General features: G+C 62.1%; 1 non-coding gene across 1 annotated transcript; it reads right to left on the bottom strand.

Moving 5' to 3' along the window:
• Nucleotides 1–7804: 7804 nt before the first annotated feature.
• Nucleotides 7805–7923, bottom strand: LOC131864100 (5S ribosomal RNA). The gene has a single exon (XR_009362991.1). It is a non-coding gene; the product is annotated as a 5S ribosomal RNA (ribosomal RNA).
• Between the last annotated feature and the right edge of the window lie 3334 nt (nt 7924–11257).

Raw genomic sequence — 11257 nt, 5'->3', positions numbered from 1 at the left:
GTTATGAGCTTGTCGCAGTGTGTACTTAGCAAACCGCGACCCACGTGCGAATCCACCCCGGCCACCCACCCCCGTCGAGGTGCACACCCTCCCTCGCGAAGTGCGCCCCGTTCGCCAAGTGTGAGCCCTGCCCGGGTGCGCGCACCTTGCTAGGGCGTCGGGTGTGCACCCGGCCCGGCCTACGTGCGTGCACCTGGAGGGGGCGTCGTGTGCGTGCAGTGTCCCGTCTGCAACGCGGTGCCCACACACCACCTCGGGCGCAACGACCTGCGCTCACATGTGGGCCGAGTGCACCTTGGTGCATGTTCGGGGCGCCTCGGGTGCACGCTCGATCTTGCCCCGGTGCACCAAGGCGCTCGGTTTGCCCCGGGTGCGCACTTGGTGCAAGGTGGGCACCCAAAATAGGGATCAAGCACCAAAACACAAGTTTCGGGATGCAAAATGGGACCCAAGGACCACAAATGCGTTCCAAGACCCATGATGGGTCCACGAGAACAAAAATGTGTTCCGAGACTTAATAAACAAATATTGGGTTTTAGGAGAAGAAACATGCTCTGATGCCCAAAACGAGAATCGACCCCGAAAAGGCCACAGGCCAAAAGTGGGATGCGAGACAAAAAAAAATGGGACCCGAGGACCAAAATTGGGTTCCCAGGTCGAAGACAGGGCAACCGGACAAGAAACGACCTCTAAGGCTCGAAATGAGTCCCGGCGACTAAAACTTGACAAGAAGCACCCATCAGGCACCCAACTCGACACCCATGGGATGCCGACCCACCCGGGCTTCCACCTAGCACACCTTGGCACCCACCCACCCTCGCACCCAACCTCGCACCCAACTTAGCACCTTTGAACCCACATTGGCACTCACCCTGACCCTGGCACCTTGGAACCCACATTGGCACTCACCTTGACCCTGGCACCCACCTTTGCACTCACCTTGGGACCCACCCTGGCTCCCACCTCGGCACCCACCCAGACACCCACCTTGGTTCCTTGGCACCCACCTTGGATCCTTGGCACCCACCCCGACACCCACCTTGGCACGCAACTTGGCTACTTGCCACCCATCTTGGCTCCTTGACGCCCACCCCGACAACCACCCCGTGACCTACCCTGGCTAGGGTTGGTGCACACCCACCCTGGTGCCCACCTTGGCACCCACCCTATGACCCACCTTGGCACGCACCTTAGTACCCACCCCGTTACCCACCCTAGGACCCACCCCGTGACCCACCTTGGCCAGGGTGGGTGCCTTGGTGCGCACAACTTGCCTGGGCTGCACACCAGGGCGGGCTCAAGATGGCACCCGCGTTCCGTTTTTTTCACTATCTTTCAAAACGGAAATTTTAAAATCTCATTTTTTTCTTTTTTTTGCCTTTTCTGGAAATTAGTGAAGGCAGCGCATCAAAGGTGCGCAATGCTGGTGCGAACCCGGGAGCGCTCCGATGTGTGCTCCAAGGTGCGGCGTGCACGAAGTCCGAGCCCGGTTTGCCCCGGGTGCGCACCTCGCGTGCACCTTCGCCGGGGTGAGCACCTTGGCTGGGTTGCGCGCCCTGGTGCGTACCAAGGAGCGCTCTGAAGTGTGCTCCAAGGTGCGGCGTGCACGAAGTCGGAGCCCGGTTTGCCCCGGGTGTGCACCTCGGGTGCGCACCTCGCGTGCACCTTCGCTGCGGTGGGCACCTTGGCTGGGTTGCGCGCCTTGGTGGGCACCATGCAGTGCACGAAGTCGGAGCCCGGTTTGCCCCGGGCGCGCACCTCCGCCAGGGTGGGCACCTTGGTGCGCACAACTTGCCTGGGCTGCGCACCAGGAAGGGCTCAAGATGGCACCCGCGTTCCGTTTTTTTCACTATCTTTCAGAACGGAAATTTTAAAATATCGTTTTTTTTTGCCTTTTCTGGAAATTAGTGAAGGCAGCGCATCAAAGGTGCGCAACGCTGGTGCGAACCTGGGAGCGCTCCGATGTGTGCTCCAAGGTGCGGCGTGCACAAAGTCGGAGCCCGGTTTGCCCCGGGTGCGCCCTGGTGGGCACCATGGTGCGCACCAAGGAGCGCTCCGAAGTGTGCTCCAAGGTGCGGCCTGCACGAAGTCGGAGCCCGGTTTGCCCCGGGTGTGCACCTCGGGTGGGCACCTTGGTGCGCATGCCTTGCCTGGGCTGCGCACCAGGGCGGGCTCAAGATGGCACCCGCGTTCCTTTTTTTTCACTATCTTTCAAAACGGAAATTTTAAAATCTCATTTTTTTTTGCCTTTTTCTGGAAATTAGTGAAGGCAGCGCATCAAAGGTGCGCACCTCGCTGCCCACCACGGTGCGCAACGCCGGTGGGCACCCGGGAGTGCTTCGAAGTGTGCTCCAAGGTGTTGCGTGCACGTTGTCGGAGCCCGGTTTGCCCCGGGTGCGCACCTCGCGTGCACCTTCGTCGGGGTGGGCACCTTGGCTTGGTTTGCCCCGGCTGCGCTCCGAAGCGGGGTTATTGGAGCGCCGCCTCTTTTTTTGTCGGAGCGTTTGGTGGGGTTTCTCGCATTGGCTCTTCCGAGGCCCGGTTGCCACCCTGGCGCGCACGAAGTCGGAAGTAGGGTTAATTGCCCGGGTGCGCACCTTTGCCAGGGTGGCACCTTACCTGGGCTGCGCACCAGGGCGGGCTCAAGATGGCACGCGCGTTCCGTTTTTTTCACTATCTTTCAAAACGGAAATTTTAAAATCTCCTTTTTTTTTTGCCTTTTCTGGAAATTAGTGAAGGCAGCGCATCAAAGGTGCGCACCTCGCTGCCCACCTTGGTGTGCTCTGAGGTGCGCACCCGGGAGCGCTACGAAGTGTGCTCCAAGGTGCGGCGTGCACGTTGTCGGAGCCCGGTTTGCCCCGGGTGCGCACCTCGCCTGCACCTTGGCCGGGGTGGGCACCTTGGCTGGGTTTGCCCAGGGTGCGCTCCGAAGCGGGGTTACTGGAGCGCCCCCTCTTTTTTTGTCAGAGAGTTTGGTGGGGTTTCTCGCATTGGCTCTTCCCAGGCCCGGTTGTTGGGTGCGCTCCCACCCTGGCGCGCGCGAAGTTGGAAGTTGGGTTAATTGCCCGGGCGCGCACCTTCGCCAGGGTGGGCACCTTGGTGCGCAAACCTTGGCTGGGCTGCGCACCAGGGCGGGCTCAAGATGGCACCAGCATTCCCTTTTTCTCACTATCTTTCAAAACGGAAATTTTAAAATCTCGTTTTTTTTTTGCCTTTTATGGAAATTAGTGAAGGCATCGCATCAAAGGTGCGCACCTCGCTGCCCACCTTGGTGTGCTCCGAGGTGCCCACCACGGTGCGCAACGCCGGTGCGAACCCGGGAGCGCCCCGATGTGTGCTCCAAGGTGCGGCGTGCACGAAGTCGGACCCCGGTTTGCCCCGGGTGCGCACCTCGCGTGCACCTTGGTGCGCACACCTTGGCTGGGTTGCGCGGCCTGGTGGGCACCATGGTGCGCACCAAGGAGCGCTCCGAAGTGTGCTCCAAGGTGCGGCGTGCACGAAGTAGGAGCCCGGTTTGCCCCGGGTGCGCACCTTCGCCGCGGTGGGCACCATGGCGTGCACGAAGTCGGAGCCCGGTTTGCCCCGGGTGCGCACCTCGCGTGCACCTTCGCCGGGGTGGGCACCTCGGCTGGGTTGCGCGCCCTGGTGCGCACCAAGGAGCGCTCTGAAGTGTGCTCCAAGGTGCGGCGTGCACGAAGTCGGAGCCCGGTTTGCCCCGGGTGTGCACCTCGCGTGCACCTTCGCTGCGGTGGGCACCTTGGCTGGGTTGCGCGCCTTGGTGGGCACCATGCAGTGCACGAAGTCGGAGCCCGGTTTGCCCCGGGCGCGCACCTCCGCCAGGGTGGGCACCTTGGTGCGCACAACTTGCCTGGGCTGCGCACCAGGAAGGGCTCAAGATGGCACCCGCGTTCCGTTTTTTTCACTATCTTTCAGAACGGAAATTTTAAAATATCGTTTTTTTTTGCCTTTTCTGGAAATTAGTGAAGGCAGCGCATCAAAGGTGCGCAACGCTGGTGCGAACCTGGGAGCGCTCCGATGTGTGCTCCAAGGTGCGGCGTGCACGAAGTCGGACCCCGGTTTGCCCCGGGTGCGCACCTCGCGTGCACCTTGGTGCGCACACCTTGGCTGGGTTGCGCGCCCTGGTGGGCACCATGGTGCGCACCAAGGAGCGCTCCGAAGTGTGCTCCAAGGTGCGGCGTGCACGAAGTCGGAGCCCGGTTTGCCCCGGGTGCGCACCTCGCGTGCACCTTCGCCGCGGTGGGCACCATGGCGTGCACGAAGTCGGAGCCCGGTTTGCCCCGGGTGCGCACCTCGCGTGCACCTTCGCCGGGGTGGGCACCTTGGTGTGCAGACCTTGGCTGGGTTGCGCGCCCTGGTGGGCACCATGGTGCGCACCAAGGAGCGCTCCGAAGTGTGCTCCAAGGTGCGGCCTGCACGAAGTCGGAGCCCGGTTTGCCCCGGGTGTGCACCTCGGGTGGGCACCTTGGTGCGCATGCCTTGCCTGGGCTGCGCACCAGGGCGGGCTCAAGATGGCACCCGCGTTCCTTTTTTTTCACTATCTTTCAAAACGGAAATTTTAAAATCTCATTTTTTTTTGCCTTTTTCTGGAAATTAGTGAAGGCAGCGCATCAAAGGTGCGCACCTCGCTGCCCACCACGGTGCGCAACGCCGGTGGGCACCCGGGAGTGCTTCGAAGTGTGCTCCAAGGTGCTGCGTGCACGTTGTCGGAGCCCGGTTTGCCCCGGGTGCGCACCTCGCGTGCACCTTCGTCGGGGTGGGCACCTTGGCTGGGTTTGCCCCGGCTGCGCTCCGAAGCGGGGTTATTGGAGCGCCGCCTCTTTTTTTGTCGGAGCGTTTGGTGGGGTTTCTCGCATTGGCTCTTCCGAGGCCCGGTTGCCACCCTGGCGCGCACGAAGTCGGAAGTAGGGTTAATTGCCCGGGTGCGCACCTTTGCCAGGGTGGGCACCTTACCTGGGCTGCGCACCAGGGCGGGCTCAAGATGGCACGCGCGTTCCGTTTTTTTCACTATCTTTCAAAACGGAAATTTTAAAATCTCCTTTTTTTTTTGCCTTTTCTGGAAATTAGTGAAGGCAGCGCATCAAAGGTGCGCACCTCGCTGCCCACCTTGGTGTGCTCTGAGGTGCGCACCCGGGAGCGCTACGAAGTGTGCTCCAAGGTGCGGCGTGCACGTTGTCGGAGCCCGGTTTGCCCCGGGTGCGCACCTCGCCTGCACCTTGGCCGGGGTGGGCACCTTGGCTGGGTTTGCCCAGGGTGCGCTCCGAAGCGGGGTTACTGGAGCGCCCCCTCTTTTTTTGTCAGAGCGTTTGGTGGGGTTTCTCGCATTGGCTCTTCCCAGGCCCGGTTGTTGGGTGCGCTCCCACCCTGGCGCGCGCGAAGTTGGAAGTTGGGTTAATTGCCCGGGCGCGCACCTTCGCCAGGGTGGGCACCTTGGTGCGCACACCTTGGCTGGGCTGCGCACCAGGGCGGGCTCAAGATGGCACCAGCATTCCCTTTTTCTCACTATCTTTCAAAACGGAAATTTTAAAATCTCGTTTTTTTTTTGCCTTTTATGGAAATTAGTGAAGGCATCGCATCAAAGGTGCGCACCTCGCTGCCCACCTTGGTGTGCTCCGAGGTGCCCACCACGGTGCGCAACGCCGGTGCGAACCCGGGAGCGCCCCGATGTGTGCTCCAAGGTGCGGCGTGCACGAAGTCGGACCCCGGTTTGCCCCGGGTGCGCACCTCGCGTGCACCTTGGTGCGCACACCTTGGCTGGGTTGCGCGGCCTGGTGGGCACCATGGTGCGCACCAAGGAGCGCTCCGAAGTGTGCTCCAAGGTGCGGCGTGCACGAAGTCGGAGCCCGGTTTGCCCCGGGTACGCACCTCGCGTGCACCTTCGCCGGGGTGGGCACCTCGGCTGGGTTGCGCGCCCTGGTGCGCACCAAGGAGCGCTCCGAAGTGTGCTCCAAGGTGCGGCGTGCACGAAGTCGGAGCCCGGTTTGCCCCGGGTGCGCACCTTCGCCGCGGTGCGCACCATGGCGTGCACGAAGTCGGAGCCCGGTTTGCCCCGGGTGCGCACCTCGCGTGCACCTTCGGCGGGGTTGCGCGCCCTGGTGGGCACCATGGTGCGCACCAAGGAGCGCTCCGAAGTGTGCTCCAAGGTGCGGCGTGCACGAAGTCGGAGCCCGGTTTGCCCCGGGTGCGCACCTCGCGTGCACCTTCGGCGGGGTTGCGCGCCCTGGTGGGCACCATGGTGCGCACCAAGGAGCGCTCCGAAGTGTGCTCCAAGGTGCGGCGTGCACGAAGTCGGAGCCCGGTTTGCCCCGGGTGCGCACCTCGCGTGCACCTTCGCCGCGGTGGGCACCATGGCGTGCACGAAGTCGGAGCCCGGTTTGCCCCGGGTGCGCACCTCGCGTGCACCTTCGCCGGGGTGGGCACCTCGGCTGGGTTGCGCGCCCTGGTGCGCACCAAGGAGCGCTCCGAAGTGTGCTCCAAGGTGCGGCGTGCACGAAGTCGGAGCCCGGTTTGCCCCGGGTGCGCACCTCGCGTGCACCTTCGCCAGGGTGGGCACCTCGGTGCGCACACCTTCTCAATGTTTTCTTGCCTTTTCTGGAAATTGGTGAAGGCAGCGCATCAAAGGTGCGCACCTCGGTGTGCTCCGAGGTGCGAACCCGAGAGCGCTCCGAGGTGCCCACGAAGTCGAAAGTCGGGTTAATTGCATTGTTTTCCCCGGGTGCGCTCCGAGGTGCGCAACATCGGCGCGCACCAAGGAGGGCTCCGAAGTGTGCTCCAAGGTGCGCACGATGGCGTGCACCTCTGGTGCGCACGATTCGGAGCTCGGTTTGACCGGGGTGCGCACACCTTGGCTGGGTTGCGCACCTTTTGTGCGCTCCAAGGTGCGCACGAAGTCGGAGCTCGGTTTGCCCCGGGTGCGCACCTTCGCCAGGGTGCGCACCTTGATGCGCACGCCTTGGCTGGGCTGCGCACCTTGGTGGGCGCCATGGTGCACACCTTTCGTGCGCTCCAAGGTGCGCACGAAGTCGGAGCTCGGTTTGCCCCGGGTGCGCACCTTGGTGGGCGCCATGGTGCACTCCGAGGTGCCCAAGATTGGTGCGCACCAAGGAGCGCTCCGAAGTGCGCTCCAAGGTGCGCGCGAAGTCGAAAGTTGGGTTAATTGTCCGGTTTGCCTCGGGTGCGCACCTTGCGTGCACCTTCGCCAGGGTGGGCGCCTTGGTGCGCACACCTTGGCTGGGCTGCGCACACCTTGGCACCCGCGTTTCCTTCATTTTAAATTTTTTTTTTTTACAATCTCTCAAGTGGGAAATTCTATAATCTCAACTTTTTTTGCCTTTTCAGGAAACTTTTGAATGGAGCGCATCATTGGTGCGCTCCGAAGTGTGCTCCAAAGCTCTCTCCAGCTGCGTGCACCTGCCCCGGCCGCGCACCCGGCCCCGCCCAGCTTCGCTCACCTGTCCCGGGCGTCTGGTGCGGAACCTTAGAGTAAGAAACATCACCGTGCACCTTGGCCAACGTGCGCGACTCGACCGAGCGCGCACTGGCCGAGGTGCACACCGATTTCACCTGGGTGCGCGCGCAGCACCTCGGGCGCACCGGGGTGCGCGCACAACGCCCGGGTTGCACCGTGGCCTGTGTGCTCGGGGCGCCTCGGGTGCGCGCTCGGTGTCGCCCCCGCGCGCGCGGTAGTGCGGGCAGCGCACCCCGGCCCGGCCCGGCCCCGACGAGAACGCAAACGGGCAAAAGGTTTATTCAAATAGCATTGCGACGCCCGGCGAAAAACTAAAAAAGGGTGCAACACCGGGACTTCCCGGGAGGTCACCCATCCCAGTACTACTCCGGCCCAAGCGCGCTTAACTGCGGAGTTCTAATGGGATCCGGTGCACTAACGCTGGTATGATCGCACCCGTTATGAGCTTGTCGCAGTGTGTACTTAGCAAACCGCGACCCACGTGCGAATCCACCCCGGCCACCCACCCCCGTCGAGGTGCACACCCTCCCTCGCGAAGTGCGCCCCGTTCGCCAAGTGTGAGCCCTGCCCGGGTGCGCGCACCTTGCTAGGGCGTCGGGTGTGCACCCGGCCCGGCCTACGTGCGTGCACCTGGAGGGGGCGTCGTGTGCGTGCAGTGTCCCGTCTGCAACGCGGTGCCCACACACCACCTCGGGCGCAACGACCTGCGCTCACATGTGGGCCGAGTGCACCTTGGTGCATGTTCGGGGCGCCTCGGGTGCACGCTCGATCTTGCCCCGGTGCACCAAGGCGCTCGGTTTGCCCCGGGTGCGCACTTGGTGCAAGGTGGGCACCCAAAATAGGGATCAAGCACCAAAACACAAGTTTCGGGATGCAAAATGGGACCCAAGGACCACAAATGCGTTCCAAGACCCATGATGGGTCCACGAGAACAAAAATGTGTTCCGAGACTTAATAAACAAATATTGGGTTTTAGGAGAAGAAACATGCTCTGATGCCCAAAACGAGAATCGACCCCGAAAAGGCCACAGGCCAAAAGTGGGATGCGAGACAAAAAAAAATGGGACCCGAGGACCAAAATTGGGTTCCCAGGTCGAAGACAGGGCAACCGGACAAGAAACGACCTCTAAGGCTCGAAATGAGTCCCGGCGACTAAAACTTGACAAGAAGCACCCATCAGGCACCCAACTCGACACCCATGGGATGCCGACCCACCCGGGCTTCCACCTAGCACACCTTGGCACCCACCCACCCTCGCACCCAACCTCGCACCCAACTTAGCACCTTTGAACCCACATTGGCACTCACCCTGACCCTGGCACCTTGGAACCCACATTGGCACTCACCTTGACCCTGGCACCCACCTTTGCACTCACCTTGGGACCCACCCTGGCTCCCACCTCGGCACCCACCCAGACACCCACCTTGGTTCCTTGGCACCCACCTTGGATCCTTGGCACCCACCCCGACACCCACCTTGGCACGCAACTTGGCTACTTGCCACCCATCTTGGCTCCTTGACGCCCACCCCGACAACCACCCCGTGACCTACCCTGGCTAGGGTTGGTGCACACCCACCCTGGTGCCCACCTTGGCACCCACCCTATGACCCACCTTGGCACGCACCTTAGTACCCACCCCGTTACCCACCCTAGGACCCACCCCGTGACCCACCTTGGCCAGGGTGGGTGCCTTGGTGCGCACAACTTGCCTGGGCTGCACACCAGGGCGGGCTCAAGATGGCACCCGCGTTCCGTTTTTTTCACTATCTTTCAAAACGGAAATTTTAAAATCTCATTTTTTTCTTTTTTTTGCCTTTTCTGGAAATTAGTGAAGGCAGCGCATCAAAGGTGCGCAATGCTGGTGCGAACCCGGGAGCGCTCCGATGTGTGCTCCAAGGTGCGGCGTGCACGAAGTCCGAGCCCGGTTTGCCCCGGGTGCGCACCTCGCGTGCACCTTCGCCGGGGTGAGCACCTTGGCTGGGTTGCGCGCCCTGGTGCGTACCAAGGAGCGCTCTGAAGTGTGCTCCAAGGTGCGGCGTGCACGAAGTCGGAGCCCGGTTTGCCCCGGGTGTGCACCTCGGGTGCGCACCTCGCGTGCACCTTCGCTGCGGTGGGCACCTTGGCTGGGTTGCGCGCCTTGGTGGGCACCATGCAGTGCACGAAGTCGGAGCCCGGTTTGCCCCGGGCGCGCACCTCCGCCAGGGTGGGCACCTTGGTGCGCACAACTTGCCTGGGCTGCGCACCAGGAAGGGCTCAAGATGGCACCCGCGTTCCGTTTTTTTCACTATCTTTCAGAACGGAAATTTTAAAATATCGTTTTTTTTTGCCTTTTCTGGAAATTAGTGAAGGCAGCGCATCAAAGGTGCGCAACGCTGGTGCGAACCTGGGAGCGCTCCGATGTGTGCTCCAAGGTGCGGCGTGCACAAAGTCGGAGCCCGGTTTGCCCCGGGTGCGCCCTGGTGGGCACCATGGTGCGCACCAAGGAGCGCTCCGAAGTGTGCTCCAAGGTGCGGCCTGCACGAAGTCGGAGCCCGGTTTGCCCCGGGTGTGCACCTCGGGTGGGCACCTTGGTGCGCATGCCTTGCCTGGGCTGCGCACCAGGGCGGGCTCAAGATGGCACCCGCGTTCCTTTTTTTTCACTATCTTTCAAAACGGAAATTTTAAAATCTCATTTTTTTTTGCCTTTTTCTGGAAATTAGTGAAGGCAGCGCATCAAAGGTGCGCACCTCGCTGCCCACCACGGTGCGCAACGCCGGTGGGCACCCGGGAGTGCTTCGAAGTGTGCTCCAAGGTGTTGCGTGCACGTTGTCGGAGCCCGGTTTGCCCCGGGTGCGCACCTCGCGTGCACCTTCGTCGGGGTGGGCACCTTGGCTTGGTTTGCCCCGGCTGCGCTCCGAAGCGGGGTTATTGGAGCGCCGCCTCTTTTTTTGTCGGAGCGTTTGGTGGGGTTTCTCGCATTGGCTCTTCCGAGGCCCGGTTGCCACCCTGGCGCGCACGAAGTCGGAAGTAGGGTTAATTGCCCGGGTGCGCACCTTTGCCAGGGTGGCACCTTACCTGGGCTGCGCACCAGGGCGGGCTCAAGATGGCACGCGCGTTCCGTTTTTTTCACTATCTTTCAAAACGGAAATTTTAAAATCTCCTTTTTTTTTTGCCTTTTCTGGAAATTAGTGAAGGCAGCGCATCAAAGGTGCGCACCTCGCTGCCCACCTTGGTGTGCTCTGAGGTGCGCACCCGGGAGCGCTACGAAGTGTGCTCCAAGGTGCGGCGTGCACGTTGTCGGAGCCCGGTTTGCCCCGGGTGCGCACCTCGCCTGCACCTTGGCCGGGGTGGGCACCTTGGCTGGGTTTGCCCAGGGTGCGCTCCGAAGCGGGGTTACTGGAGCGCCCCCTCTTTTTTTGTCAGAGAGTTTGGTGGGGTTTCTCGCATTGGCTCTTCCCAGGCCCGGTTGTTGGGTGCGCTCCCACCCTGGCGCGCGCGAAGTTGGAAGTTGGGTTAATTGCCCGGGCGCGCACCTTCGCCAGGGTGGGCACCTTGGTGCGCAAACCTTGGCTGGGCTGCGCACCAGGGCGGGCTCAAGATGGCACCAGCATTCCCTTTTTCTCACTATCTTTCAAAACGGAAATTTTAAAATCTCGTTTTTTTTTTGCCTTTTATGGAAATTAGTGAAGGCATCGCATCAAAGGTGCGCACCTCGCTGCCCACCTTGGTGTGCTCCGAGGTGCCCACCACGGTGCGCAACGCCGGTGCGAACCCGGGAGCGCCCCGATGT

The sequence above is a fragment of the Cryptomeria japonica genome, unplaced genomic scaffold, assembly GCF_030272615.1.
Source record: "Cryptomeria japonica unplaced genomic scaffold, Sugi_1.0 HiC_scaffold_76, whole genome shotgun sequence".
NCBI classification, from domain to species: Eukaryota; Viridiplantae; Streptophyta; class Pinopsida; order Cupressales; family Cupressaceae; genus Cryptomeria; species Cryptomeria japonica.
This window is presented reverse-complemented; position numbering and strand designations above follow the sequence as displayed.